Below are 13,887 nucleotides of genomic sequence, written 5' to 3'. Positions count from 1 at the left end.
TAGCTCCAGTTGCAGTATTCTTCCTAATACAATATGTTATTTTTCAGGCTGCTGTATCATTTCTCCTCTAGCACTCTATATTTCTATGAACTCAGAGTACAAAAAGTTTCATCCATATTTGCTAAATTAATAGAAGGATAATTTCATTCCCTGTCAATAACTTGTCCTCATTTACAGACAATTGGATGCTATTTCATTAGTTTAGAAAAAAATATTGTTTTATTTCTTTTTCAAAAATCCTCTTCTTGCTTTTTATTCATGTGTATGGTCTACTTTTCTTTGTTACTCTTTTATTTATCTTCTCTTCTCTACTAGTAATGGATTATCAAAACACATCTTCCAGAGTTGGAGTTTATGCAATAGAGTGGGATTTAATGATGATGCTTCAGTCATTCATACATTAGATCCTCCCTTGCTCTGATTCTGTTTAAGTCACCAAACAGACTTCCCACTGTAATTTAGCTTCCTAAATGGTGCCCCTATGGGAAAATATCGATCAATTAACAAAACTTTATTAAAGGTTTAATATGACAGATGTAATGCAAAATTGGAAGATATAAATATACAGAATAAATTCATCAATATATTGAAGAAATTTACATTCTTAATAAGAATAAAAATCGATTATATATTATGTATAATATGTGTGATATATATATATATGCATATATATATATTATACATACACACATAGACCTGTAATAAATATACACCTACATTCAGGTATATATAAAATATGTGCATAAATAAACATAAGTATGTTTATATATATTTATAAGTGCATCTTATATAGTAAGAAAGGAAGCAACTTGAGGGTAGAAATTATTTTATTCATTGTATTTAGATCTGATTACATAAATAGAAGATTTAACTAGCAAAATTAAAATCTTAAAAATTATCACATTGTATAATTGTTATAGAAATTCATTAATATCAAAGTCATAAATGGAAGAAAGTAAAGTAAGTTAGTTTAAGGTTCAGGGAAGATTTTGCGGAAGAGAAACTTAAAATAAGCCCAGATTTACATAGAAAGAAAGCAAGAAAAAGAACTCTATTAAAGGCAGGGCATACAGCTGGAGTACATATAAAGAAACAGAAATAAGAAAGAGAAAGTTCTCATGGAGTAGGTCAATTGTTTGGGGAATGTAATAGTAATAGTAAAAAATAGTAGTAGAAGTAGTAGTTGTAGTAATAGTAGTAGTAGTAGTAGTAGTAGTAGTAGTAGTAGTAGCAGAAGAAGTAGAAATATTAGCAGTAATAGTAGCAATAGCAGTAGTAGCAGTGGTAAGGTTTATAGAACACTTTACATAAATGCTCTCTTTGATAAGGACTGAATAATAGATTTTGCTATATCATATTATTTTGAATGGTAATCTGAGGAAACAAAACCTTGCAACACTGTGTAATAAATAAGGTAATTCATTATGATACCTAGTTGTAATGAATTTAGAAGTTAAGATATTCTTTGGCATCTCTGAGAATCATTATAGGGTATTGGGAAAATTTTTTAAAAAGCTTACTATCTAGCAAATCAAGATTTAGGAAGAACATGTCTTGGGTTTGTTATGCAAAGTTCATAGATACAGAGGCTATTAGAGTTGGAGATTCCTTAGAGATAATCTGGTCCCACCTTTTTATTATTGAACTGTGGTCTCCTAAAGCTAAGAGAGTTCAAAGGTAGCTATCTCAAGTCCCTGAGTTAATCAGGTAGCTTTGTTACAAAGACTAGACATATCTCCTTAAAGTCATTGCTGGATTTTTAAAAGTCTTCTCCAGAAGTATTAAAACAGAAATATCTTTTCAGATTTTATGCTACATGATTTTAGCTTGGTTTCTTGAAAGGGAAAGGGAAAGATTTTTTTTAAAGTAATTTTTTCATAAAGTTTCAGAAAATCAGAATATATAATAGTTGTGTTGTACTTCGTTTTGAGGATCTGTAAAATTGAACTGTATTGTTCTTTTAAGAATGTGATATGCCTTCCATTGTCACCCATTTATTTACTTCCTTCAAAAGTATGTGAATTGACTCTCTCATTTTAGAATAGCCATTTATGCTCTTTCAAAAACCCTTTAAGATATATTATTTATGTTGTATAACTGTCAGAGTAATAGACTGGAGTTAGAAGACCTGAGCACCAATCCCAATAGCCATGTGACTTTGGACGAGACAATAAACCTGTTTGCCTCACTTTCCTCATCTTTTAAATAGCACCCATTTTTCCCAAGGATGTTTTTAAAATATATTTATACATTTTCATCCATATTCACATGCATATTTTTAAGTTACACTCTCCACCTTCCCTTTCCACCCCCTCACCTCTCAAAGGCAAACAGTCAGTTTAGTTTTAAACATACATATTTTGATAAACATTTTTACAGATTTCTTATTTTCAGTATAAGGAATTAGGATTAAGGAAAAAAGATACATAAAAGATAATTTTTATAAAGCATTCACCAGATTCTTAAGGGTTGTTTTTTTTTTGTGTTTGTGTGTGTGTGTGTGTGTGTGTGTGTGTGTGTGTGTGTGTGTGAGAGAGAGAGAGAGAGAGAGAGAGAGAGAGAGAGAGAGAGAGTTTTGTTTTGTTTTGCTTTTCTACCTCCGGATGGGGATAATATAGTCCATAGCTGGTCTAATATAATTATCCTAGCTCTCTGAATTACTGAGAAGAGCTGCTTCCATCAAGGTTGTTCATCTCACAATGTTCTTGTTGATATGTACATTGTTCTCTTGGTTCTACTCCCTTTGATCAAGATCAGATACCATAGGTCATTCCATGCTTCTCTAGTCTGACCATTTATGGTTTCTTATATTTCTTATAGTTTATCATACATACATACAAATATATATATATATATATATATATATATATATATAGTTTCTTATATTCTTCCATGTAAGGTTTCTTTTATAGTATTCATGTGCCATAACTTGTAGCCATTCCCCAATTGATGGACATCCCCACAATTTCCAATTCTTTGCCACTACAAAAAGGGCCACTATGAATATTGTAGAACATATAGGACTTTACCCTTTTCTTATAATTTCTTCTGGATGGGATGCATTAATGTTAAAATGAAATCATATTTGTAAAGTACTTGGCATATAGTAGGTACAATATGAATTATTATTATTATTATTATTGTTATTAATGTCTCTTCTCCAAAAGAGCACCATGAAATGGATAGGAAAGGAATTATATAATAGAATCTTGAGGTGAGAGGGAAATTTAGGGCTCATTGATTCCAACCCCCTTTCAAATTGTAAACGCAAGTTTCTCAACAAAGTTTTGTTCCAGTTATACATAATGATTTCCGGTGACATATATCCTATTCCTTTTCAAAGCAGAATACTTATATCTGATTTCCAATATATTAGTTTTAATATTTATATTTGATTTTCAATATATCTGATTTTTATTTATATCTGATTTTCAAAACAGACTATTCATATCTGATTTATGAAAGGATGGGATTTGTAGGTAGAGGTAGGGGAGGGAATTATTAGAATTCTTGCCTTGTCCCATGGTGACAGCAATTTCTGACTCAGTGATAACAGAGGTCATCAGTCTATGGGTTTCAGTCACAAACTGAAAGTTCAACAATTACACAGAGCAAGGACTTTCAGTGCCTGTTCAATTCCATGTCCTTGTCAAACTTCAGATGGAAAGCAATAAGTCAATTCCATCTTGTGGAATGACTCATCTGCATCTTAAGATAACATAAGATCTGTAGGGCTGGTCACTTAGGCAGAAATTCTCTGTAAGAACCATGATTTAGGTAATCATCCTGTCTGTTTGCAGCTGAATCTAAATTCTCATTATCCTTCGATTCTCAGAAATGACAGCACCTGAAATTAACAGAGCCAAGTATGATAGGATTAATTTTCTTGCAAAGCATACTTTTTCTATGATTTATTTTATGTTCCCTTTTCTTAAAACCAGTTTCTTGAGGGGGAAAACAATGTTGGAAATGGAAGAGTGGTGATCATTCTTTTTATTTTTTCTTTTCTACTCTACTAGTGCTGTGTTCAGTTGTGTACAACTTTTTTGACCCCATTTGAGCTTTTCTCAGCAAATATAAGTTTAGTGTAACTGGAGACAGGAGACCCTAAGTACATCCTTTCTAAAGAGTGATCCCTGCTTATGATTACTTGACTCTGTGCTATTCAGCATCAATTGCATCCTAGTACAAATTATCCATTTGTGGTTCACAGAATTTAACACGGGATAGAATCTTAGAAATTTAGAAAGTTTATATATTAGGAAAACAAGCTTCAGAGGTGGGAAAATAATGGTGTAAAGTGACACTGATACTAAATTGAATGACTAGGTGTCAAATAAGATTGTTATCCTGAGACCAATTCTTTTATATCTGCAGGATTTTAAAAAAATATTATAAAATCTGCATGAATCCCAGTTATTAATGTTAATATTTCATTTTATTATATTAGTATTATCATGTTATTCATTTTGGGGAGTTTGCCTCTAAGCTTAAATCTCTCACTTTATTAAATGCCTGTAGACTGATTGAGTATTAGAATAAAGCTTTATAATCATTTATTGGAACAGAAAATTTGCTTGAGATTACTCTTCCAGCTTTGACAATTTGTGATAATTTTCTATATATTCCATTGGGGTTAAACAAGCTTCTTTTATTGAATTCCCAATTTAATTACCTTTCATTGACCATGGAGGACTATATACTGCCAATCCTGAGAACCTAGTCACATTTGAGTACTTAACAAGGTATCTTTTTCCTCTTTTGTCCTGTCTTCACCTTTAGAAGTTTAACTTCATAGTGTTTTGGATTAGTATCAGGGTTCCTATGGAATCATGTAGTAATAGTTGAAGGGAGCCCAAAATCCTGGAATTTTCTCTTTCATGTAACTGCTTTTAATTAAAGACTTGCCTCATTATTATGCAAGCATGGAACAGTTGCTGCAGGTCTGAACAGAAGGACTAAAGAATGTTTCGAAGAAGATGAAGATTTTTCTGGCAAGGAAATGCATAGTAGAAAAAAACTGTTATGGAAAACAGTATCTGGTAATTGATATTTGGTTTGTATGTCACCAATATTATACAATAGACATTAATCTTTACTGTAGTCATGCAGTATTCCCTAAACATGAAATCTATTTAGCATCTTTAAATAAATATAAATTAATAGGGGTGGCTAGGTGGTGCAGTGGATAAAGGACCGAGCCTAGAGTTGGGAGTACCTGGGTTCAAATCAGGTCTCAGACACTTAATAATTACCTAGCTGTGTGGCCTTGGACAATCCACTTAACCCCATTTGCCTTGCAAAAACCTAAAATAACAAGAAAAAAAGAAATTAATATATTAATTTTTAATTTATTCTTGGTCAATCTTCCTACCTCATTAAGTAAAGGGAGGTCTTTTAGCCTAGTGGATCACTGGGGTAAGTAGTTTCAATGCTATTAATGGAATTATCAACTGTACTACTTAATACTAATAAAATGAAGAGGAAACATTTTTAAAAGCTATTATTTATCATTAATCATCAGATCATAAATTATGAACTTGAAAGGTTCTCAGAAGCCAAGTCTAACATCCTTGTTTGACAGATAAAAAATGGACACAGGGAAAAGAAATGATTTGCATTATATCTCTTGATTAGAACTGATCAAGTGTTGGGGCAACTAGATGGCGCAGTGGATAGAGCACCAGCCCTGGAGTAAGGAGTACCTGAATTCAAATTCAGCCTCAGACTCTTAATAATTACATAGCTGGGTGGTGGCCTTGGACAAGCGACTTAACCCCATTGCCTTGCAAAAAAAATAAACAAAAAAACTGATTAAGTGTTAATTTTACATTTATATTTATTGCTTAGCCATGTTTCCTTCAAAATGCATTTCATCAGTTCCTTTTGTCTCTATATCTATTATTTCATTGACCCCAGTCTACATATTAAAAGTTCCTCTAACAAAGAAAAACAGTTAAGAAAAAATCTTTAGTTTAATAACATCTACTGTGTACAGCATTTTATCCTAATAATCTCCTGGATGTTCAGGGAGAACTAATACCTTCCATGTGAGATCAGGTGAGTTCCTTTCCAAGGCTTCTTATGCAACTTTGGTATCTCTCTGTCACCTATTTCTCACATATGGTTCACCTGTAACATATGCAGTAGCCGCAGAACAGGAAAACTGTCTTGGCAGATGACAAATCTAGTTTGAGAGTAATCTACACACCTCAAACCTATCAGTGAGTTAGAGAGATGTTTACCTCAAACATATGAATATTTGGACTAGTGAAATGGGTATATATGACAACAATTCAATCCAAGGATCATCAAAGCCAGAAGCTTGGTTCTTTTCATTTTGCTCTTCATTATTTTGTGCAAGTTTATCCATGTTTTTCTAAGTTAATCAGGCTCATCATTTCTTAAAGGTAGTATTCCACCAAAATCATATTTCAAAACATGTTTAATCATTCCCCAATTGATGGGTATTTCCACAATTTCTAGGTCTTTATCAATCAAATATTTGCTATATCAATCAAATATGCTATAAATATTTTAGAACATTTGGTTGTTTTTCTTTTTTCCCTCATCATCTTGGGAGGCAAACCTAGAAATAGCATTGCTGGGTAAAAGGGTATGAAAAAATCTAAATCATTATTGATTAGGGAAATGCAAATTAAAATAACGAGGAGTACCATTTTGCTTCTATCAAATTGGCTAAATCAACTGAAGAGGAAAACAACAAATGGAAGGTTTCTGAAAATACTGTTGGTGAAACTGTGAATATAACCACTTCAGAAAATAATAGGGAAATAAGCACAATCCTAATAATGTAGATTAAATTTAAAAGTATGTCATGATGAGCATTTTATCCAGAGTGAATTGTCAAGTATGAATCTACATAAAGATCGTACTTTAGCTCTGAGAAACACTTTTGAGGTAAGATATTAATTATCTAGATTGTATTCACAGTTAAATAGCTAGAATGATGAGGAGACTGACTATTGTACCTCACAAGAATGAAGTGAAAGTCTTGGGGAGGAGTGAAAATGGAGAAATATTCTTCAAGGATCTTAGTCAAAAGGAATCATAGATTTAATACTGAAAGTGATCTCAGAGACCATCATATCCAAGCCTCAATTTTTAATTGAAACAGGTCCCAGAAGATTAAAGTTTTTACAAGGTTACAGAGATAGGAACACAATTAGGTTTTGAACATTTCTATTTTTTTAAGTTTTTGCAAGGCAATGGAGTTAAGTGGCTTGCCCAAGGCCACACAGCTAGGTAATTATTAAGTGTCTGAGACCAGATTTGAACCCAGGTACTCCTGACTCCAGGGCCGGTGCTTTATTCACTATACCACCTAGCCTCCCCAAAAAAGTTGTTTGGGTTTTTTTTTTAGGTTTTTGCAAGGCAAACAGGGTTAAGTGGCTTGCCAATGGCCACACATCTAGGTAATTATTAAGCATCTGAGGCAGGATTTGAATTCAGGTACTCCTGACTCCAGGGCCAGTGCTCTATCTACTGTGCCACCTAGCCGCCCCTTGAACATTTCTAAAATATATAGTGAGTTGCATCAAATTTATAGTCAGAAGTCATTCGCCAACTGATAAATGGTTAAAGCATATTAACAGTTTTCAAATGAGGAAATTAATGCCATATATAAACCTATGAAAAAATGCTCCAAATGACTTTTGACTAGAGAAATGCAAACTAAAACAATAATGAGATATGACCTCATTCCCCCCAGATTTGGCAAGATGAGAAAAAGAGAAAATGATCAGTGTTGGAGAGGTTGTGGGAGGATTTGGATATTGATGCATTGTTGGTGGAGTTGTAAACAAATCCAACCTTCCTGTAGAGCAATATTGAACTATCCCAAAAGAGTGGTAAAAGTGTTCATACCCTTTGACCTAGCAATTCCAATTTTAGTCCTATATGAAAAAGAAATTATAAAAAGGGAAAAAGTCCTATATGTTCCAAAATATTCAGAGCAGCTCTTTTTGTAGTGGCAAAGAATTGGAAATTGAGGGGAGGTACATGAACTTAGGAATGGTTAATGAATACTATAGAATACTATTGTTCCATAAGAAACCAAAAATGATCAGACTCTAGAGAAGTATGGAATGACTTATGGGATCTGATATTTAGTGAAGGAAGTGGAACCAAGAAAACAATATACACATCAACAACAACACTGCAAGATGAACAACCTTGATGAAAGCAGCTACTGTTAGCTCCTGTCAGAGCTAGAACATCTGTATTAGAGCAGCTATTGACTATATTATCTGCATCCAGAGGAAGAAAAACAAATAAAGCACAAAAAACAAAAGACAAAAATCAACCCTTCAGAGTCTGATGAACACTTTATAAAAATTATCTCCTATATATCACTTTCCTTTAATCCTAATTCCTCATACCAAGAATAATTGATATCTAAGCATATTTAGCCAAAATGTGTATGTACAATTCTAAATTGACTGTTCACCACTGAGGATTGGAGGGTGGGAAGGAAGAGTGGAAGGAAATTTTGTAACTTAAAAATATATATATTCATATGGATGAAAATAAATAATTAATTACAAAACTATTAGGTCTTGAATATAGTTAGTCTGACTTCAGATTCATGGGTTCTTTGTACTTTGACAAGGGTTTTGAAGTTTTTGAAGGGATGTCATAAGGAAAGGGAAATTTTACTTGCTCTTCACAAACACAGAATAAGATAAAAGTTTCTCAGAAATATATTATTTTTTTTGAGATTTTTGCAAGGCAAATGGGGTTAAGTGGCTTTCCCAAGGCCACACAGCCAGGCAATTATTAAGTGTCTGAGACAGGATTTGAAACCAGGTACTCCTGACTCCAGGGCCGGTGCTTTATCCACTACGCCACCTAGCTGCCCCAATATATTATTTTTAATGCAAGGAAAAGCTGCTTAACAAAAATATAGTAAGTTTCCTTGTGAGATATATTTTCTATCATGGTGTTCTTTAAGTTAACATAGGGTGATTGCATGTTGCAAATATTGTAGAAAGCATTACTCTACTTACAGGGCAGAGCCAAGATGGTAGCATGAAGTTAATATGCTATGGGAGATTTTTCCCTCCCGAAGACAAGTGAAACCTCTGCACTGATATTAAAGCTGCAGATCACACTAAGAAAAGCAAAGAACCAAAGAAGTTTGCAATGCTACACATAATAGAGGATCTTTATTGAAGGGCTATCTCTTTTGGGGAAAATGGAAAGTAAAGCCAAGTGAGCCTGGAGAGCAGGAAATCTATTGGGAAACTTTAAACCACATTGCAGTCCAGGGCCTAATAGCTCAACAATAGCGTATGTCTTGGAAGATAGATAGCAAACTAGATGGGAGGGTCCCAACCCCAAACAATGTATGAATCCTGGGAATACTCAGGCAAAAGATAGAACTGGGTTGGGGGGAAAGAAAGCACTGCATAGACAGAACCTGGGGATAAAGGAGGGAATAATTGCCTGTAAAGCTAAGGGCTAGACTGCATAGCCAAGTGAACAGAGGTATCAGACACCAGCCCCATCATAAAAAACTTGGATCTATACTTCCTATACTACAGAAGCAGAGTTAAAATGACAAAAATGAACAAAAAGGCTAAAAGAGCACTCTCTATAGAAAATTGCATTGCAGATAAAAATGATAACAATGTCATGTTAGAAAATGAAATCAGTGGAAAATTACTCATGGGAGAAGTCTCAAAAGAGTCTATGAATTGGAATCAAATTCAAAACCGCATAGAAGAGTTTAAAAAATAATTTAAAAACCAAAGAAGAGAGAAGAAGAAAAATGGAAAAAAAAGAAATGAGTCATGTAGGAAAATTATGAAAAATTGACCAAAGAAAGCAACTCCTTTAAAAGTATAACTAACTAATAGGAAAAGGAAACACAAACATTAACTGAAGAAAAAATAACCCTCCCAAAAATTAGAATTGAACAAATACAAGTCAATGAATCTATAAGAATACAAGATTCCAGCAAACAAAATAAAATGCTGAAAAATGAAGAAAAAATAAAATACCTTTTTGGAAAAACAAAAGAGCTGGAAAATAGATCTAGAGAGATAATTTATAAATCATGGGACTACCAGAAAACCTACATCAAAAAAAAAGAACCTGATAAACATCACGCTGGAAATTATCAGAGACAATTTCCCAAAACTGCTAGAACACGTGGACAATATAGCCATTGACAGAACCCCTCCAGAAAGAGATCCCAGGATAAAAACTTCAAGGGTTGTTGTAGCCAAATTCCAGAACTATCAAATAAACGAGAAAATATTGTTGTAAGCATTAAAAGGAAAGAATTTAAATACAAAGAAAGCACAATCCAACACACACAGGACCTATCAGCCTCAACATCGAAGGACCAAAGGACCTAGAATACCATATATAGAAAGGTAAAGGACCTAGGATTACAACTAAGAATTTACTATCCTGCAAAATTTAGAATTTACTGTCAGGGGAAAAGATGGATATTCAATGAAATAGAGGACTCCCGAAATTTCCTGTCAAAAGGATCAGAATTAAACAGAGAATTTCAGTCACTAAATACATGATTCAAAAGATCATTAAAAAGGTAAATCACAAGGCCAATGTTGGGCTAGACCATCAAATTGTATACAACACTAAAAGGGAAGATATAACATTTATAACTCTTGATAATTGTACTTTTAAGGCTAATTAAATGTTGGAATATAATTGAAGAAAATGGAATTAGTGGATATAGCTATGGTTGGGTCTTCTCTTTCTATTGATGTGTCCGAGTTGACATCACTATATTTGAGTCAAAAAGTTCTGATGAAAAGCAAGGATGCTTATTCTAAACTTAAGTGTCTCACTTTTCTTTGACCCACATTAATTCTGCTGAGCTCACAAAGCTGAACCATTTCCCTGATGGGGGCATGGTGAACTGTTTGGTCCTGAGTCAGTGTCTCCGATAACTTAACAATCAATTGTCGCATTCTTAAGTGGGGCCCTCAGAAAATCCCAGTACTTAGAGCACTTTGAGATTCTTATGGTTGGACTTAAACCATATGTTATTTAACAAAGGATTAAGTACCTTGGGTGGGGAGGGGGAAGGAAGTGAAGTCAAAAATATGTTTGGGGGAGGGAGAGTTACAAATAGTTCATGCAATAATTTGGATTTGGATGATACTTTGGTTCATGAGAATTGTATGTCCTTGGACGTTACTTGAAAAGGGGGAAAAGGTAAAAAATAATTATAATTTAATATAATTCAAGACTCTTGAAAAGTGCACTTCTAATGAGACAGAAGACAGGAGGTACTTAGTAATTTTGAGGCAATAATACTTATCAAACAATCAAGCAATCTAACAGTTAATCTGTGAAAGTACTTTGACAACACTTTGAGCTTATCAAGCAATTAATGAAGCTGTGATTGATTATACATGTTAATAATGCATAAGTGTATAAGTGTTAAATAACACAAGGTGAAGAGGAACAAAATTTATAATTTTTAGAGAGAAAGAAGGGAGAGTGTGAACACTGAGTAAACTCTATTAAATGAATTTAGCCCAGAGAGGGAATAAGACACATTTCCATTTGGGTTTAAAAATCTATCCTACTCAACAAGGAAGGGGGGGGGGGGGGGTTGGTAAAGGGAAACATAATGGGGAAAGGGACTTAGAAAAGGAAAGATTTTCACATAAGTAAAAATAAACTGAATGTCAAATTTTAAAAGAAAACTTAAAGGGGAAAGGGAATAAAACTTTTGTGAGGGGGAATAAAAGGAAGGGAAATGATAGCATGAAAGGAAATACAGAATTAGTAATATTAACTAGAAATGTGAATGAGCTGAACTATCCCATAAACTGGGAGAGGATAGCAGAATGGATTAAAAAACAGAGTCCTATAATATGATGTTTACTTATATGTTCCTTACACATTTGAACCTGACTGAAACATATATGGTAAAGGTAAAAGGCTGGAACAAAATATATTATGCTTCAGCTGAAGTAAAAAAATAGAGATAGTGATTCTGATCTCAGGTAAAGCAGAAGAAAAAACTGATCTCGTTAAAAGGGATAAAGTAGGAAAGTACATTTTCTTAAAAGGCATCATTAATAATGAAGATCTATCATTGTTAAACATGTATGTACATAGTGTAGCATGAAAATTCCTAGAGGAAAAGTTGAGTGAATTACAAGACATAGACAGCAAAATTTTAATAATGGGGGACCTCAACCTTTCTGTCTCAGAACTACATAAATATACCCATAAAATAAACAAGAAGGAAGTTAAGAAAGTGACTGAAATCTTAGAAAATTTATATATAATAGACTTCTGGTGAAAACTTAATGGGAATAGAAAAGAATATACCTTTTTCTGGGCATTACATAGCACCTCTACCAAAATTGAACATGTACTAGGGTATAAAGACCTTACAATCTGAAAAGTACTTTGACTTTTCCTTTTGGGCAGCTGGGTCATACCTTTGTTCCAAGGTCTTTGTGGCGCCAGACATGACCTGCGTGTTCAATAATGAGAGTTCAACCAGGAGAGATGCATAACAGGTTTTATTAACAGGACACTACATTTCTACATCTCTACATCTCTAACTCACATAGTTGAGTAAGGGTGTATATATAAGCCTAGTACCCTTGTTATCAACATTCCTCATCTCCAGGCACTGTGAAAGAGCAATGGGCATGCCACAAAAGTTGTGTATCCTGGCTTAAACAGGATGAAGATGAAAGGCAGAGAGATAAGGACCAAAGCTCCTTTCTGAGAATCTTCAACAAGATAAGGATGAAAGGCAGAGAACAAACAGAGAGAAGGGCCAGAGCTCCTTCCTGAGTTCAGAGCACTCTGGTATGGACATTCCTGTTGTCCCCTGTCTCAATGACTCTCAGGATGAACTCCTCATGGCCACATACTCTATTAACCCCTTACAATAATCAAATGCAGAAAGTCATAAATAATAACTACATAATTCTCAGACCATGATGCATGTAATAAAGGTTCGTGGAAAGAAAAATCAAGAACTAATTGGAAATTAAATAGCCTAATTTTAAATAATGAATGGATCAAATAACAAATCATAGAAATAATAAAAAATTATATCCAATAAAATAATAATAATGAGACATCATATCAAAATGTATGGGATGCAGCCAAAGCAGTTGTGAGGGGAAACTTTATATCTCTAAATGTTTATTTGAAAAAAATGGAGGAGATCAATGAATTAGATATATAACTAAAAAACTGGAAGAACAAATTAAAGATCCTCAAATAAATAATAAATTAATAATTCTGAAAATCAAGGGAGAGATTAATAAAAGTGAAAACAATAAAGTCATTTATCTAATAAATAAGATTAAGAGTTGTTTTATGAAAATGCCAATAAAATAGTGAATCTTTGGTTAACTTGACTTGTAAAAGAAGATAAATTACCAGTATCAAAAATGAAAAGGGTGAATTAACCACCAATCAGGTAGAAATTAAAGAGCTAATTCTGAGTTATTTTTCTGAATTGTATACCAATTAATTTGATAATGTGACTGAAAGGGATGAATATTTACAAAAATTTAAACTGCATAGTTTAAAAAGAAAAGGATATAACATACTTAAATAACTCCATTACAGAAAAAGAAATTGACAAAACCATCAATAAATTCAACAAGAAAAAATCTCCAGGTCTAAATGGATTTACAAGTGAATTATACCAAGCACTGAAGGAAGAAATAATTCTTATTCTATATAAATTATTTTTAAAAATGGAAGAAGGATTTCTGACAAATTTCTTTCACAATACCAATATGGTGATGACTCCTAAAATAGGAAGGACCAAAACAGACAAAAGAAATTATAAATCAATCTCCCTATGATGAAAATTGAATGTTTTTAAAAAAATATTTAGAA

Source organism: Macrotis lagotis, chromosome 2, assembly GCF_037893015.1.
Source record: "Macrotis lagotis isolate mMagLag1 chromosome 2, bilby.v1.9.chrom.fasta, whole genome shotgun sequence".
NCBI lineage: Eukaryota > Metazoa > Chordata > Mammalia > Peramelemorphia > Peramelidae > Macrotis > Macrotis lagotis.
Note: the sequence above shows the minus strand (reverse complement) of the source record.